General features: G+C 62.9%; 1 non-coding gene and 1 pseudogene across 1 annotated transcript; one reads left to right on the top strand and one right to left on the bottom strand.

Annotated features, from left to right (window-relative positions):
- The first annotated feature begins 766 nt into the window (after positions 1-766).
- TRNAA-CGC (transfer RNA alanine (anticodon CGC)) lies at positions 767-838 on the top strand. Its single transcript has one exon. It is a non-coding gene; the product is annotated as a tRNA-Ala (tRNA).
- A 3,097-nt stretch (positions 839-3,935) lies between these two features.
- LOC142076281 (scavenger receptor cysteine-rich type 1 protein M130-like) lies at positions 3,936-15,508 on the bottom strand (annotated as a pseudogene).
- Positions 15,509-16,986: the final 1,478 nt, after the last annotated feature.

The following is a 16,986-nucleotide window of genomic DNA, read 5'->3' on the forward strand; positions in this document are numbered from 1 at the left end:
GTGGTGTTTGGCTCCCTACCGGGTTAAACCACTCCAGCGGTCAAACCCTCACCTTTGAGTTAAGAGCTGCACATGCCCACCCCCCCTGCCACAGAGACCCCAGCCAGGGCCGTCCAGGGCACTGCTTTGCTGTCAGGACAGTCACCAGTGCTGGAGGAACGGGAAGGTCCCCGAGCCCGACCCACATCCCCAGCCCCGTGGAGATGGAAGCCTGTGGTCCAACTCACCTCCAGGGAGGCTGGGAACAGAGGGGTGCAGGGGGATGCCCGGTGCCCGGAGGAGGGCGTGTAAGATGTCTGCCTCCATGTCCCCTCCATGGCATGCCCTGGGATGCCATCAGAGCCTGGGGGCACATCAACCCAGGGAGCGCATTTCCCTCACCCTGCTGCACTGCTCCTGCTGTGGAGTTCGGGACAGATGTGGCCCAAAGGGGTGTTGCTCTGGGTGGCAGAGGAGGCTCAGGGGAAGGGGTTTTCTCCTCTTCATTGACCCATGCTGGAGTGGGCCCGAGCGTGGGAGCAGCACCCGCAGCAAGAGCCTTCTCCTGCCCCCTTGCCCTGCAGAGACGTTGAAGGGGCAGCGCTCTGCAGTGCAGCCCTGTGCCAGGATCAGACCCCAGCGGAGATGCAGTCCCAACTTCTGCCATCGCAGGAGGATTCGAGTGCTGTTTTCTGCAGAGGGTCCCTGGGCACCCAGGGGACAACAAGGCTGTGCTGTCATAGACACGTCACGGGAGGAGGGTGTCTCTGCCGCTGGCCGGTGTCAAGGGGATGTAGCTCAGTGGCAGAGCGCCTGCTTCGCGTGTGGAAGGTCCTGGGTTCAACCCCCAGCATCTCCAGGGGTGCTTTTGCCCTGACTCCCCAGCCTCAGGCAGGTGTGGGCTGGAGCTGGGCACTGGTCCTCCTGCCCACCCAGGGCTTGGCTGTGAGGTGAGGAGGGCTGTGGGAGGACTGTGTGCCCTGCTGAGTCCTCTCCTGGAGGAGAAGCTGTGCTGGACCTGAGCTCAGGGTACTGCCCTGCGCCACAGACCCACCCCACCCGCTGCCCAGGGACAATGCTTGGCAGCAGAGTGTGCTTGTGGGGAGACCCAGGGAGGGGATAGATGTCAGCAGCACACTACAATCCTTTCTGGCTGCACTGAGAGATGTGGTGTGAGGGTGCTGGTCCAGCCCAGGTGTCCTCTGGGACCAGGGCCACTCTGCCCTGGTGGCTTTCCAGGGGTAAGGGTCTGAGATTGTCTCCAGGTGGAGACCCCATACCACATGGGAAGCACCCCTCTGTGCCAGCAGGTAGGGGCGTCTGAGTTGGACAAGCCTGGGCAGGGCTGTGGGACTCCCAGCTGGAGGAATGACATTTCTTACCCTGAGCCTGATTCCAGGTCCTTCTTCCACCATCACCGCTGGCTTGAGCAGAGCTTCAGCTCAGGGAACCTGGAACTGCTGAGGTCAGGCACAGCCCTGCAGAGGTGGGACTGGTGGGGCCGGCGCCCACCTCTTGTTCCTGGGGTGTTTGGTGTCTCTGTCGACGCTGTGCCGGTGGGATCAGGGAGGCACAGGCCTGTCCACAGCCGTGCACAGGCGGGGAGGGCCAGATGGTGCCTCGGCTGCTCCCCCGGCAAAAACACCCGCAACAAAAATGGGGAGTGAGACACCTTCCACTGCAGGGTGCCCAGCCCCTGGGAATGGTGAGCCCAAACTAAGAGCAATAAGGTTGCTCTGCCATGGGCTTTGACAACCGTGCTCTGCCTGGCGTGGGGCAACAGTGCTGAGGGTTGGTCTCCCTGTGACCACCCTCAGTTCCCCCTCGGGAGCTGCAGGAGAAACCACCGGTCTGGGGCACAGTGACAATCCTGCTTTGCTGCAGAGAATGGACCCAGCCTGCAGGGCCAGACTGTTCAGGCCCCAAAATGCCATGAAACAGGCTCTTTCTGCTCAGGTGTGCTGCCCCCCAAGCACACCCAGGCCTGTGGCTTATCTCCACGAGGAATAGGAGGCAAACCTTTACCAGGTGCCAGAGTAAGGGAGAAATATTCCACCTGTGGGAGGGCAGAGCTGGTGGAGAGGTGGCACAGGACAGGCACTGGGCTCTTCTCCCCGGTCCCCACTTGGGCCACCTTGAGTCTGCAGGTCAATGTCCATGCTGCCCATAGGCCCCCACCGTCCTGCGTTCAGAAGATAACACTCCCCTCTTCTTCTTTACTTCACTTTTATACCGTATTTCTCCGAGATGCAGGGCTGGAGCTTACCCTAGTGGGAGTTTTCCAGGGGAAGTAGGCTGGGTTTGCAGCGCCCATGTGTGTCACCCATCACCGTGGGAGTCTCACCCTGGGCACGCTGCTCTCCCACAGGGGCTGCCAGCAAAAAGGCTCCAGGGTATGGAGCAGAGGGATGTGGGAGCCTGGGCTTCCTCCAGATCCCCCCAGGGTGACCCCAGGGGTGGAGTAGCTCCCAGCAGGGAACGGGGCAATCATGAAGTGGGAGAGGATGTTGGCAAGAGCTGCCTCCTGCCCTCTCCTCCTCCAGGGCCAGACCCTGCTGTTTGCAGCAGTCCTGAGCTGCAGCAGCTCCCACAGGGAGCCAACGCACCTTCCAGCCTGCAGCAGAGGAGCCTTTCAGGGAGGAGCCGGAGGGTGTGCAGACCCACCAGCGGGAGAGGGAGGGCACTTTGGGCTCCAGGTCCTGCCCAAGTGCAAAGCCTTCTCCCCGCCTGACTCCTGTGTAAGAGGGTTTTCTGCCCATGGGCACTGGGGCTGGTGAAAGCCCTGGCCAAGGGAGAGGGACCCTGGCTCAGCTCCCAGCAGCACCTCTTTTAGGGGAGGGACACAAAATCTCCTCTGCCACGGAAACGTTCCCGCATGAGTGTCCTCCTGGATGGGCCCTTCTCCAGGCCAGGGGCTAGACCATGGCTTTTGGCTGCTGCACGCGTCTCACGGGGATCCTTTCTCCATCCTCCTGGCCCTCCAACAGTGCTGAGGGAAAGGTGCCCCCAAGCCCCCTGCTCCCATCCCTCCTGTACCTGCACACGAGTGCTGCCCCGACACAAACCCAAACGGACGCCTCTGGCGAGGCAGCAGGAGGACAAGGGTGGGGGCTGGAGGGGAGCAGGGGAAGGGGGTCTGAGGGCTGCTGTGGGGCCTTACAGCCCCTGCTCAGGAAGAAGGCAGCTCTGTGGCTGTGACAAGAGCGCTCGGGCTCTGCGAGGGCCCAAGGCAGCAGGAACAGCTCATGGAAAGTGGGGCACTGGCAGAGCATGAGGAGAGGGAATCCCAGCCCCGTGTGTCCCAGAAAGTGGCTCTGCACCCTGTGCTGGGGCAGTGGGGAGCAGAGCTGCCTCTTAACCATTGTGGGAGTTAATCCATGGGCCGTGAGGTCCCCTGGGGCTGGCTGGGGTGTTCAGGGCACTGCGGCCACCTTAGGGCTCACTTGTGTGGGGCCATAGCCCAGGGCTTACCCTGACACGGCAGCTCTGTTATGGCCTCTGCACTGTGGGACCAGCATGGCCCGGGCAGGGCCTGGGGGAAAGAGCAGCTGGAAAGCCAAGGGTGAGGAAATGGGTGCTCCCGCTGGGGTGCATCACGGGACCATCAGAGAGACACTTGGACTAGAAACTGGCTGTGGGCAGCAGGATGGAAATGCCTCTGTCAGCAGGATTATTCCCCAGGGACCATGGGCTCTCGCAGCCCCACAGCCTGACCCCAAGCCTGCTGTCCCTGAGACGCGCCCCTTCCCTACCACCGTGTCCTTCTTCTCTGCGCCCCCTCATCAGACTCAGGGAGACAACCCGACACCTGGGCCCGCCAGCACCAGCTCTGGGTCAAAGCCCTCACAGACTTTTCATAGGAACAAATATGGATGCACCGTGTAAAAATGGGAATAAAGATAGAGGAAACGCCAGGCGGTTTCTGCTGCCCATGGCACTGGGAGATGTTTCACAGCTCACAGCTCTCCCAGCTGCACAGACCTCTCCTCCCTCCTGGCGGCACCCAGCGGCACAGCAGAGATGGGCTCTGCTGGCCTGGGGCTCAGGGACGGTTGCGTAGCAAGCTCTGGTGTCACAGCCTTTGTGTCCTCACGGGGATGTGCCAGAGACACCTCTTCAGCATCGTCATAGCCCATGCTCCCCAGGGTCAGGGATGAGGTGTCTCCTTCAGCTCCAGGGACCCCGTCACTTCTCCGGGAGCACAGGCTACCCCCTGCAAGCAGCAAGGCAGGACACTGCAGTTCGTCCCATGGGGTCTGTACATCACCTTCCTCCCTGCTCCTCACCACATTCAGCTCCTTCTCCCACGCCCAGTCTCTCCAAGGAAAACTCCTGGGTCAGGTTCCCCCTTCCCAGGGGGTTTGGGTGTCAGTACGGTAGAGACTTGGGTGGCACCAGGGATGGCACCCCAGGAACCAGCAGCACTCTCTTTCCCTCTCACCTCCCAGTGCATCCTTGGGCCCTGCTCCCTCCTCTGGTGCCCTGGGCATTTCCCAAGCTCCCTGCCCAGGGGCAGCATCATCGCCAGGGTCAGAAACCTCCCTGGCATCATCATAGCCATCTGCTGGGTCACCTCCGGGCAGGACAAGAACATCTGAAAGGAGAGGGGAGCTGGTGACAGGGAGAAGATAGGTCCTGCAGAGCAGAGGAGGGGAGGACGAGCAGGGACAGAGGGCTGAGACAATGCTGTTGGCAGCACCATGTCCTCCCCATCTCTGACGGTGACGCTCAGTGACACCCCTGTCTATCACATGTCTGCAGGGAGATCAACCCCTTCCTGCCTCCGTTACCTGGTGCTGATCCCAGACCATCCTCCTCCTCGGTGTTCCCAGGGTAAGGCTGCAGCTGGCTCGGGGATTCCTCTGAATAGGAGTCTGGAGAGATGCACAGCGGGGGTCAGGGAGTGAGCCCCACTGCCCTGCCGCATGGTCAGCACTGCGGGGGAAGGGGGACCCACAGAGCTGGGGCTGCATGGGGAGGAAGGCTGGGAATTGACCCTGCCCCCCTGGGACAAACACTGTCTCAAAGCTGCTCCCAGAGCTGCCCTAGGACAGCCCCTTCCCTCACTCCTCGGGTGCCCCATTGGGTGCAGGGGCAGGAAGAGAGGGGCTGTCCAGCTGGTTGGCGGAAGCTCCTCTCCCGGGCCCAGGACCTCGATGCTCTCCCCACAGACCACATGGCCCCAGCACTGCAGGAACCATGGGCTGGGGGGCTTCAGGGGATCAGCCCTGGTTGGGGCCAGGGGAAAGGGTCCTGCAGATGTGCCTCCCGCTCAGGGAGGACCCCCACCCACCTGAGCGACCAAACCTTTCCTGCTTCTCCCACGCTGGGCTGTAACTGATCTCCTCATACACGGCCTCGGGGAAGAGCTCCTGAGCTCTCCTGGAGCCTGTGGACAGAGACAGGGCTGGCCCAGGGAAAGGCAGAGGGGGATGGGATCCCACTCTGCTCCCCCAAACCTGTTCCTTTGGCCAGCCCAGGACTGGTCCGACAGCACAGCCCAACTGTGCCGTCCAGGCACATCCCCAGTGAGGGCAACGTTGCTGTGGAGATTATCTGGGGCAGCGTCACCCTTGCATCATCCTTTCGGAGACAGCGCTCATGCCCCTCTGGCCCCTGGGTCCTGCCTCCCTTGTCTGACCCCGGAGCAGCTCCCATGTCTCCTCTCCACCTGGAGCTGCCCCCTATCTGCCCCACGGGTCTATAGCAGGGCCCCTGTCCTGCCGGGTGGTGGGCAGGGCTGGGCAGAGGGACAGCCTGGGGGCCTGACACCACGGAGATGGGCCCTACTGCCTCACGCTCCTCCTGTTCTCTCCCTTGCCCCAGAGCCCCCTCCAGCACTACCCAGAGCGCTGCCAGCCTTGGCCATCCCCACTCTGCCATTTCCCTGCTCGCCCCATCGCGAGCTCCCCCCGCCTCCGGGCTCTCTCCACCCTTTGCTGCTCGTGCCCCACAGCCAGGCAGTCAGTGGGGTGGTGCATGAGGCAGATGGCAGCACACAGCCTCATCCCCCCAGCCCTGCCTGTGCCTGACAGCCCGCAGCACCCCACAGCCCTTCCAGCAGGCTACTCCCCCTGGCACCGCTGTCGAAGGACCCACCTCTGCGCCCAGTCCTGGCACGGAGCACTTGCCCGGCCAGGAAGGCCAGGAGCAGGCAGAGGAGGGCCCCCAGGATGATGCAGATGATGACGGGCACTGAGACTCTCCCGCTGCTGCTCAAACGGCCCCGGGTGGGATCTGCATGGACGAGAACATGGAAGGGGCAGCACCAGGCCTGGAGAGGTGGGGGCAGCCCCATTCTGACTCCCATCACACATGGCAGCAGGGGGTGCAGAGCCCCCGGGGTGAGTGATGGGGAAGCTTCCACCCTGCTGAGCAAACTAAAACCCTCCCCAACCCCCACCACCACCCCAGTGCCTCCTCCTGGGAGTTTCACACCCCAGCAAGGAGCCCCTTCCATCCAGCAGTGGGGCACAGCCTGGCCCCGGGGATACCCAGCCCCAGCGGGAGGACAAATTACCTGCTCGGGGTGGGGATGCTGTTGTCCTGGGTGTAGCTGCAGAGGAGGAAAAGGAGAGCTGGGCTGAGAGGGTGGGGGTGTGGGTACCGGGGAGCCTCCTCCCCAACACACTGTGTGTGTGTCTGTAGATGTCCCTGGCACATCCCACCCAAATTGCCCCTCCGGTAGTGCTAGAAAGGGAGGCCGGGACAGGGTCCAGCGCCGCTGCTCTGGGCAGCAGGCAGGATGGCACAGGCAGCCCAGGGCATAGCCCTGGGGCTGCAGGGCCCCATGGGCAGTGGCCGGAAGACACCCAGTCCCACCACGGCTGCTCCCCACCTGGCACCAGGCTCCTGCACTCTGCAGGAACCTTCGTGCTCTTGGCAGGTCAGGGGCCATGCCAGCACCAAGTGGGCGAAAGGTCTTCCCCAGCTCCCTGCCAATACCCGAGCAAGGGGTCCCAGCCCTGCCGCTCACCTGAGCAGCGTACGGCCGCGTCTTCCTTATGCCGGCAAGCACCGCCATCCCCGGGCCGGGCCCAGCAGTCCTGCAGGGACGGCTCCGTCCCCTGGCACTCCACCTGCTCCAGCCAGATGGGGCCGTGCCCCATCCCAAATGCAGCCTCCTTCAGGGCAGACAGCGCGGGGCCACAGCCCAGCTGCCTGCACGCCACCTCGGCATCCCGCATGTCCCAGGAGTCGTCGCACACCGTCCCCCAGGAGCCACGGTGCCAGACCTCCACTCTGCCTGAGCACCCATCCTCGCCTCCCATGGCGCGAATCTTCTCCCTGTCTGGAGAAAGCAAAGACCTCCCAAGGCACTGAGACAGCCCGCAGAGCCCTGCCAGACAAGAAGGGTACACAGAGGAGCAGCTCAATACCTGTGCAGCTCGTGGAGTTGGGGCACGGGGCCAATGGGGCCGGGGACATTTCTGGGCGTCCCCCTGAAGAGAGAAACACTGTAGTGAAGGGGATGGTGCAGAAGAGAGCGAGGCTGAGCTCTGCTTGTGCCTCCCCGTACCATCTTTGTCACGGCAGCAACTGAACCCCGGTCATTCAGCGGGCATGCGCAGGCCTGGGGGGACCCTGATTGCTCAGCCCCTAAAGGTCCCTGGTTCACAGAGCAGCAGTAGTGTGTCTGTGGAGGGGAGGCTCTTCTGAGCCCTGTCTGGTCTCTTCTGAGACCTCACCTGGGGATGCCTCTGCCTCCGCCAGGCGCTGCTGGCAACCTGGGTGGCAACTGCTGCTGGATGTGTGTGGCTGTGGTCACATTTGTGCCACCGGGGTGACATGGAAAGGAAAAGCCCCTCCAAGCTCTTTCTCTGCCTTTGGCTGTGCCCAGCAGGGAGCAGGAGCTGGGGTGACACTGGTGCCCGAGTGGCTCAGAGTTACCTTTGCAGGTGATGTGGATCTCGTCTCGCAGGTCTTCGCATGACTGCGGGTGCCAGGGAGTGGAGGGACACTGCCAGAAGGAGCTGGTTTTCTCCCCACACTGCACATTATCCAGCCACGCAGGGCCAGACACCCTGCCGTAGGGCAGGCGTGTTTCCAGGGATCCTCCGTCCCCGCAGCCCAGCTCCTTGCATGCCAGCGACACCGTATCGAGAGTCATCGAGTTGGAGCAAATGCTCCCCCACGTCCCGTTGTAGAAAACCTGCAGGCGCCCGGAGCAGCCGTCGCTGTTCTCCAGCCTGAGGGCCATGAACTCTGGGAGGAAAGGCAGCAAGGGGGAAGAGGCTGGTCTGGGGCTGTGGGAGAGGGGACGCCTCTGCGCTCGCCAGGCCCTCAGCCAGGCAGGGGCACGGCCAGCACGTCCCCCTTGCACCCAGGGGCAGAGGGAGGTCCCTGATGGGGACTGAGGGTCCACAGGACAGGCTCGGGCAGGAGCTTAGAGGCAGCCAGGGACAGCCTTGGCCATGCGCGGCTCTCCCCACGTCCTGGCCTCCCCGGGAACCAGGCTTCCACCACACCACCCAGCACAGACCTGAGCAGATGACTCCCGCGTCCTCTTTGTGCCCACAGTCGTGCTGCCCCCACGGCCCGGCAGGGCAGTCCCAGAGAGCAGCTTCGGCCCCGGAGCAATTCACGGCACCCATCCAGATCTGCCCAGAGCCTTCCCCGAACCGAGCGGAGCCGGCCGCCTCCACCGCCCCTCCACAGCCCAGCTGCTGGCAAACGACGGCAGCATCAGAGAGGTCCCAGCCATCATCGCAGACAGTCCCCCAGCTGCCCTGGTAGTAGATCTCCACTCTCCCGGCGCAGCGCCCGGCCCCGTTCACCAGCCGGACCTGCCGGCTCCCTGCAGTGGGGAGAAACCCCAGTTGCTGCCAGGGGCTGGCTGCCCACCCACCCCATCATCTGGGGGGCCCGGGCAGTGCCGCTCACCCCGGCAAATGACTCCCACGTCCTCCGCAACCCCTGCTGCCAGCGCACTCTCGGGCAGGGAGGTGTTGCAGAGGCTCAGGTTGGTCTCATGCCCTGCGCACCGGACCCCTCGCAGCCCTACGGGGCCCGTCCCTCGCTCAGGCTTTGGGGGGTTGTAGGCTGTCTCTGCCTGTCCGCACTGCAGCTGCCGGCACACCACGTTGGCCTCCTGCACATCCCACTGGTCATCCAGGACTCTGCCCCAAGTCCCGCGCTGGAAGATCTCCACTCGCCCGTCGCACCGGCTCCCTCCACCCACCAGCCGCAGGGATGCAAAGCCGGCTGACCCTGCGGAGAGCAGAGATGCCACGGCCATTGGCGGCACTGGGGAGCACGGCACCCTTTAGGAGCAGGGTGAGGGGGAATTCTCCGACCAAACAGGACAAGATTGGGCCTTGGGCCGACGAGAAGTGAGGGCAAAGCATGGGCCCACTCTGCAGCTCACACCCAGCTCTGCTGCTGCTGGGGGCACCCAGGAGCTCCTGCCTGGGTGGTGGGATGAAGCTCTGCAGGGCGCTCTGTAGAGGTGGGATGTGGTTGTCTGCAGCCAGGGGGTGGAGCAGAGCCCCGCAGCCCCGTCCTGGATTCATCCCACAGTAGGAAAAGCCAGGAGGCCAGGCCTGGCAGTGGCGCTGCCCTGGGGGCAGATGCCTGCTTCTGTTCAGCCCTCAGCTCTCCCACAGTAGAGCAGTCAGTCTGAGCAGGCAAAGCCCTCCAGAAGGCTCCTGGGGAAGCAAGGGTTTCTCCAGGGAGAAATTCAGCCTGGGGCTGCTCTGGGAGTCCTGCTTTGGGTGGCCATGTCGCACACAAAGGGCAAATGGAGTTCATGCAGCATTTTCCCGGCACTCACCTGAGCAAATGACAGCGGCGTTGTTCCCATGGGAGCAGGGTGAGGCCCCCAGGGTGGTCACTGGGCACTGTCCCAGGTGGGCTTCAGTCCCGTCACAGTGGAATGAGTCTCTCCAGACAGGTCCGGTTCCTCTCCCAAAATGCCCTCCTCCAGGAATGGACTCAGCAAACCCGCAGTTGAGTTGACGACAGAGAACGTGGGCATCCGAGAGATGCCAGCGGGAGGCACAGAGGGTGCCCCAGGTCCCCAACACCTGGACCTCCACTCTCCCCGCACACGCCGTGCTGCCGTTCACCAGCCTGAACCCTGTGTACTCTGGGGACAGAGGAGGAGAACTGAGGGTGGGCCGGTGCTCTTGTACCCTCGGTAGCTGGCGGAGCGGCCAGCGGGACAGCATGCCTTTCTTCTCCTTCTGCCCTCTTTTCATGCTGCAGACAACCCATCACCCCTTCTGTCCTCGTGCCCGGCCCAGCACGGTCCTTGCTCTGTTTCCCACCCTGGGGTTCAGCACCCCACCCTGAGTCCTTACGTGTGCAGGTGACAACAGCGCTGTTCATGCGGGTGCAGGGCTGGTCCCTGGGGGACCCCCTGGGGCAGGAGGCGAGGAGGGATTCATTCCCCACACACTGCAGCTCTCCGGCCCAGATGGGACCCACCCCTTCTTCAAAGGGAGCTGGCCCAGCCACAGGCAGGGCCACACCGCACTGCAACTCCCTGCAGACCACACCAGCAGCATTGGCACCAAAGTGGGAATCACAGACAGTTTTCCACTGGTCCCCGTCATGGACCTCCACACGTCCTGAGCAGTGGCTCTTCCCTTCCACCAGCTGGACAAATCCTGGAGAAAACCAAACCAACTGAGAGCTCTCTGGCAGTGAAATGCCCACTTTCCCACATCACCTCCAAGCAAGCTGTGACCAATTTACCCATTGTGCATCCCAGAGGAAGCTGTTGGGGGAGTGTTGGTGACACAGACACGTCCAGACCCCCAGCACCCCTTCTCTACACCATCACAGCACTCAAGGTCATGTGTCTCTTGCAGACACACAGCAGACGCTGCAGACCATGGTGGCACCTTTGGGACCAAGCTGTGAGTCACAGACAGTTTTCCAAGGGTCCCCATCATGGATCACTATATGTCCTTAGCAGGGGCTATTCCCTCTGACCAACCAGCCAGATCCCGGAGCAACCAAAGACCTCTGAGAGGTCCCACAGCCCTCTGGCAGTCCCCTGACCACATCCCACGTCCAAGGTGGCCAAAGGCAAAAAGCCCCACGACCACCCCAGCGGCTCTCAGGGGGTGCTGATGGCACAAACAGAGCAGGGCCCGCCTGCCGCTCCTCAGAAATCAGCCCAGCACTTGTGGGCTTGCTTCTCTCCCAAACCCACTGCCACAGGCACTGCTCAGACAAACTGCTGCTGCCCCACAGGCCTTGGGCTGCCCGGCACTGGTCTCTGGGCACAGCAGCTCCCAGAGCACTTGGGCTCCAGGGAAATGAGCCCAGGCGCTGTTGCCTGCTGCAGCTTGCTCTGCCCCATTGAGCTCAGGGCCAGGCATGAGGAACCTCTTGGTGCCACCAGAAACGTGCCCTGTTCCCAGGGGGGTCTTGGGCTGTGGGGCACTGCTGGTAGATGGGACATGGCACAGGGCAAAAGTAGAGTGAGGCTGTACCTGCGGTGGGTGTCTGTGCCAGCCCCTGCTCCGGCACCTGCCCAGCAAAAAGGTCCTCAGCCATGGCCAGAGTGCGCTGCTGGATGCTCATGTCCCTGGACAACAGCCAGGCGGAGGGCAGGAGAGTGGACAGAGAGCAACCCTGGGCTTACACGAGCTCCCAGTGCAAGGGCAGGCACAGGGGAGTGCCAGTAAATGCTGGCAAACCCAAAAGTGCAAGGCAGCCAGGGGCTGGGACAGACATGAGAGGCTGGGCAGCAGCTCAGCCCTCCTGGACGGGGCCATGTCCCCACGGGCAGGCTTTCATGGGGTGACCCTGGGAAAGGTGCCGCATGCCACCCCGCTCTTCAGACCAGGCCAAGCGCTCCTCTTCTCCAAGCAACCCCTTTGATTCAGCCAAGGGACTTGTGTCGCCAGGGAGCACAACCCCACAGTAGCTAGCCATCTCACGCCCTTCCCCGGTACTGTGGGTGGCCACATGAGTCACTCTTGGTGCCTCTGCATGGGGGGACCTGGCCCTTGGCACTGCCAGACAGGTCCTGGGTGAATAGGAGGGGAAAGATGGGAATCAACAGACAATGCAGGACAGGGTGGGGGATTAATCTGAGCCAGCGCAGGGTCAGGCAGGGTATGGGCACCCTTGGGCAGGTTCCCACTGGGCTTTCCCGAGGGACCGGGGACACCAGCAATGACAGTCCCAGCTTGGCAGTGCGACCGGCCACATTGAACAATGCTCCAGTGCCCACTTGTTGCTCCCTGAGGGCAAGCCAGGTCTCTTCACCCGTCCCAGCCCCAGAGGTGGGGAATAGGCTCTGCCCTTACCTGAACACATCACTCCAGCGTCCTCAGCATGATCGCAGTTATGTTCACCCCATCCGCTGTGTGGGCAGTCAGACAGGGCAGATTCGGTGCCATTACAGCCAACATTATCCATCCAAATGGGGCCAGATCCTGGCCCAAAGTGTCCATACCGAGGAGCTCCAACAGCAGACCCACAGCCCAGCTGCTTACAAACCACTGCCGCATCGTTCATGCTCCAGTAGTCACCACACACAGTCCCCCACCGGCCCTGTTGTTTCACCTCCACTCTCCCAGCACAGTGCCTGCCGCCATCCACCAGCCTCACCTCCACAGCACCTTCAAACACTGACACAGGAGCAGTCAGGACAGTGCTGAGCCCCCCGGCACTGTGGGTCTGGGGGGACCCCTGCCCGGGTAGAGTCAGAGGTGCCAGGGTGGGAGCCCACTCTCCTCCAGGCTGTCCCCAGGGTAGTGCAGGGGTCCTTTCTATCTCCATGGGGATGCCCAGCTGCAGCCTTGCTGGCTCATTCGTGGCCCCACAGACTTTGGCACCCCAGCCTTCCTTCCACCCCAACGACCCCCTGCAACCTGCCCCCGGCCCATGCCCACCCAGGGCACCCGCTCCTCCCCAGCCAGCACCCCGAGAAGAGACCTGCCCCCACCAGGACTCCCCCAAGCACACACTGCTGCTTCTGCCCAGGGCCCCGAGCTCCCCTGGACCACAGCCTGCCCTGGGCATCTGCCAGGACATCCTCCACCCTCAGGCCTTTCTGTGTCCCCTGCGGTGCAACATGATGGTCCCAGTGAGCCCTCCCAACCCATGGCTCCTCCTTGTCCTTGGGCATCAGCCCAGCCCTGACCTTGTCTGGGATCCCCCAGAAGGTCACCTCTCTGCCAGCCTGTGGGAACACACACCCCAGTTCCCTTGTCTCCACAGGCACAGCCTGCCCCCCCTCAAGCTGGAGCTCACCCCAGTGTTCAGCACCCCACCCTGAGTCCTTACTTGTGCAGGTGACAACCGCGCTGTTCATGTGGGTGCAGGGCTGGTCCCTGGGGGACCCCCTGGGGCAGGAGGCGAGGAGGGATTCATTCCCCACACACTGCAGCTCTCCGGCCCAGATGGGACCCACCCCTTCTTCAAAGGGAGCTGGCCCAGCCACAGGCAGGGCCACACCGCACTGCAACTCCCTGCAGACCACACCAGCAGCTTTGGCACCAAAGTGGGAATCACAGACAGTTTTCCACTGGTCCCCGTCATGGATCTCCACACGTCCTGAGCAGCGGTTCTTCCCTTCCACCAGCCGGAAAAATCCTGGAAAAAACCAAAACAACTGGGAGTTCCCGGAGCCCTCTGACAGATACATGACCACATCCTGCATCACCTCCAAGCAAGCCGTGACCCAATCGCCCCCATTGCACATCCCAGAGGAAGCTGTTGGGGGACTGTTGGTGACACAAACACATCCAGGCCCCCCAGCACCCCTTCTCTACACCATCACAGCACTAGAGGGTCTGTGTCTGTCTCAGCACCAGGCACCGCTCAGACAATCTGCTGCGGCACAAGGTGCCCTGTGCTGCCCGGCGTGGTCCCCCCAGCACTGCAGTGGGGTGCGCAGTTCAGGTCTGGGAGAACTGGCCCAGATGGTAATGACTGCTGCAGCCTGCTCAGCCTCTGCAGAGCTTGGGACCAGGCAGGACCATCACCCTGATGCAGCCAGAAATGCACCCTGCTGCCAGGGCTGTTCTGGGTGTTGGGAGGTTCCTGTTAGGGGCAGATGTCACAGAGCACAGAAATGGTGCAGCTGTTCCCATGGCTGGTGCCTGTCCAGACCTCTCCGATGCCTGCTCGGAGGGCACGTCCTCAGCCAGGCACACAGTGCTCTGCCTGGAGGTGCACAGGTCCCAAGCCAACGGCCAGGCAGAGGGACAGGAGACCTGCATGCCCCCTCGGCTCACACGGGCTCAGAGGGTAACGGCAGGCACAGACGAGAGTCAGTAAGTGCTGCCAAAGCCTCTCTTTCGTGGGGCAGTGTGGGGAACCATGGGAAGGCAGGAGAGGTTGGGCAGCAGGTCAGCGCTGCCTGCATGGGGCCGTGTCCCCGTGGGGCTGTCACAGCCCCAGGGATGTCCCAGGACCAGCCTGTGCACGTGGTGATGCAGAAGGGAGCAGCCAGAGTCAAGCAGCTGCCAAGCTCCTAAGCCTCGCAGTCCTGGACCACACAGCCGAGCCCTGGGCACAGGCAGCCAAGGGCTCTGTGCCACCCTGTTCCTCTCCCAGGGCCTAGCGCTCACGCCCTCTGAAAAGCCCTTTGGATTCAGCTGAGGTACTCATGCCTGTGAAGGGGAGTGACCCAGGGGGACCAGCATCTCATGCCATTCCTCCAAGGGGTGGAGTGCCACGCAAGTCCCCCCTGGTTTCTCCAGCACAGGGACCCCCAGCATTGTTGGCTGGGAAGTGGCAGAATGGGTAGAGATCAGTGGAGATCAGTGGACACCCCGGGGCAGGGATGGAGGATCCATCTGCAGCCCAAGACACTGACTGAAGAGGGGCTGAGACACTGTGGCAGGGTTAGTTCACCCTGGGATGGGCTCCCTGTGGGCTTTCCCAGGGACTGGGAACACCAGCAATGACAGCCCCAGCTCGGCCGTGTGCCCGGCCACATTGGGCAATGTTCCGGTGCTCATTTGTTGCTCCCTGAGGGCACAGCCAAGGTCCCTTCCCCGTCACATCCCCAAAGGTGAGGAACAGGTTGTTCTCTTACCTGAACACATCACTCCAGCATCATCAGCATGACCGCAGTCATTTTCACCCCATCCTCTGTGTGGGCACTCAGACAGGGCAGATTCGGTGCCATTACAGCCAACATCATCCATCCAAATGGGGCCAGATCCTGGCCCAAAGTGTCCGTACTGACGAGCTCCAACAGCAGACCCACAGCCCAGCTGCTTACAAACCACTGCCGCATCGTTCATGCTCCAGTAGTCACCACACACGGTCCCCCACTCGCCCCTGTGTTTCACCTCCACTCTCCCAGCACAGCGCCTGCCGCCATCCACCAGCCTCACCTCTGCAGCCCCTTCAAACACCAACATGGGACCAGTCAGGAGAGTGCCAAGGCCCAGCTCTGCAGGTCTGGGGGAACGCCCTGCCCATGTCCGAGATACCAGGGTGGGAGCCCTCTCCCCTCCAGGCTGTCCCAGTGCAGTGCGGGGGTCCCTTCTATCCCCACGCGCTGCGCAAGGCTGGGGATGTGCAGTTCTGGCCCTGCTGGGTCATTCGCCATCCCACCACACAAGGCACCTTTGCCCACCCCAACGGCCACCTACCCCCTGCCCACGCACACCTCCACACTGTGCCCAGCCCTGCACAGGGCACCCGCTCTTCCCCAGCCCACCCCTCTTCCCCTGAACAGCCCCGTGTACCCAGGCCGGCTTCCCATGCAAACCACCTGCCCCCGCACCATCCAAACCCACCCCCACCCCCAGGGCTTTCCGAGCTCCCACCGAGACGATTCCAATGATCTCCCCACCCACAGCCCCTCCTTGCCCCTGCTGTCAGCCCAGCCCCTGCGCTGGGCCGGGCCCCCCAGGAAGGATGTCTCTCGACGCAGATGTCCCCGTCTCCTTCTCTCTTTGGGGCACAAACTGCCCTCAGGGGGTCAGGGCTCCCCTGGAACCGGGAGGCAGGGAGCAGCACACAGACCCTCCGGGGCACCCCAGAGGTTGACAGTGCCCTGGGCATCTCTGGGTGCTGCCATCGCCAGCTGGGCCACCACCGGCTCCAGAGGCCACCACCGGCTGGGGAAGAGAGGGTCCCAAAAGGGTGTCTACGAGGGTCTATGAATCCAGCCCGGCACAGGCTGCCCTAAACGCTGGAGCCCTGGAAAAGGAGATTCTCTCTCCCACCCAGACAGGCAGGCACAGGGTCCATGGACTCGAGCACCTTCTGACCCTCAGCTCAGTAGCACCTCAAAGAAACCCATTCCCAGACAGGTCCTATGACTATGCTGGCGCCCGCTGGCCCTGGGCTGTGGGACAAGGGAACGGGCACTTACCGCTGCACAGCTGTACCCAGAGGAGCAACCACAGCATCTGAGGGCACAGGAGTCCCTCTGTGCCCATCCTGAGCCTCCTGCCCTGCCAGCACATCTCTGCTGCGCCACGCTCCCTGCCTCAGCTCCTGGGGCCTCCTGGGGACAATGATGACAGGAGGGCAATATATCTCTGCAGATCCCAGCCCAGCTGCAGGAGGAGCCAATCAAAGCAGCAGGACCTTTTTAGACATTATCGGGAGCTATCTCCCCTCCGACACAGCCCAGCCCTCCAATGAACTTCTCCAGCGCCGTTCGTGACCATATATGAGAGACGGCTCTGCTGCACGTGTCACGTCACTGTGGTGGGGGGCCCTCACAGGACAGGGCAGGTTGTTGGGGGGGAAATGGGGTTTTCACCCCTGGAACCCTCTTGTGTTGACCAGGAGCACTGAGCATCTCCTACGCCAGGCCCATCCAAGAGCCCAAGGTGAGAGAGTCCAGCCGTCCCCGTGCCATGGGGACCCGAGGGCTGGGATTGCAGCAGGGTCTGTGTCAGGAAGGGAAGGAAACAGCCCCTGCCCCTGCTACAGACCCCCCTCCGCTGGGAGCAGCAGCTGCGAATGGGCCTTAGCCCAGGCCAGAACCTCATCCCAGCAGTGCTGGCTCCCCCTTCCTTCCCTGGAGAGCCCATGGAAGACCCCTCCCAGGAGCCAGCGCTGGGACACGTC

The sequence above is a fragment of the Calonectris borealis genome, unplaced genomic scaffold (assembly GCF_964195595.1).
Source record: "Calonectris borealis unplaced genomic scaffold, bCalBor7.hap1.2 HAP1_SCAFFOLD_40, whole genome shotgun sequence".
Taxonomy (NCBI): Eukaryota; Metazoa; Chordata; class Aves; order Procellariiformes; family Procellariidae; genus Calonectris; species Calonectris borealis.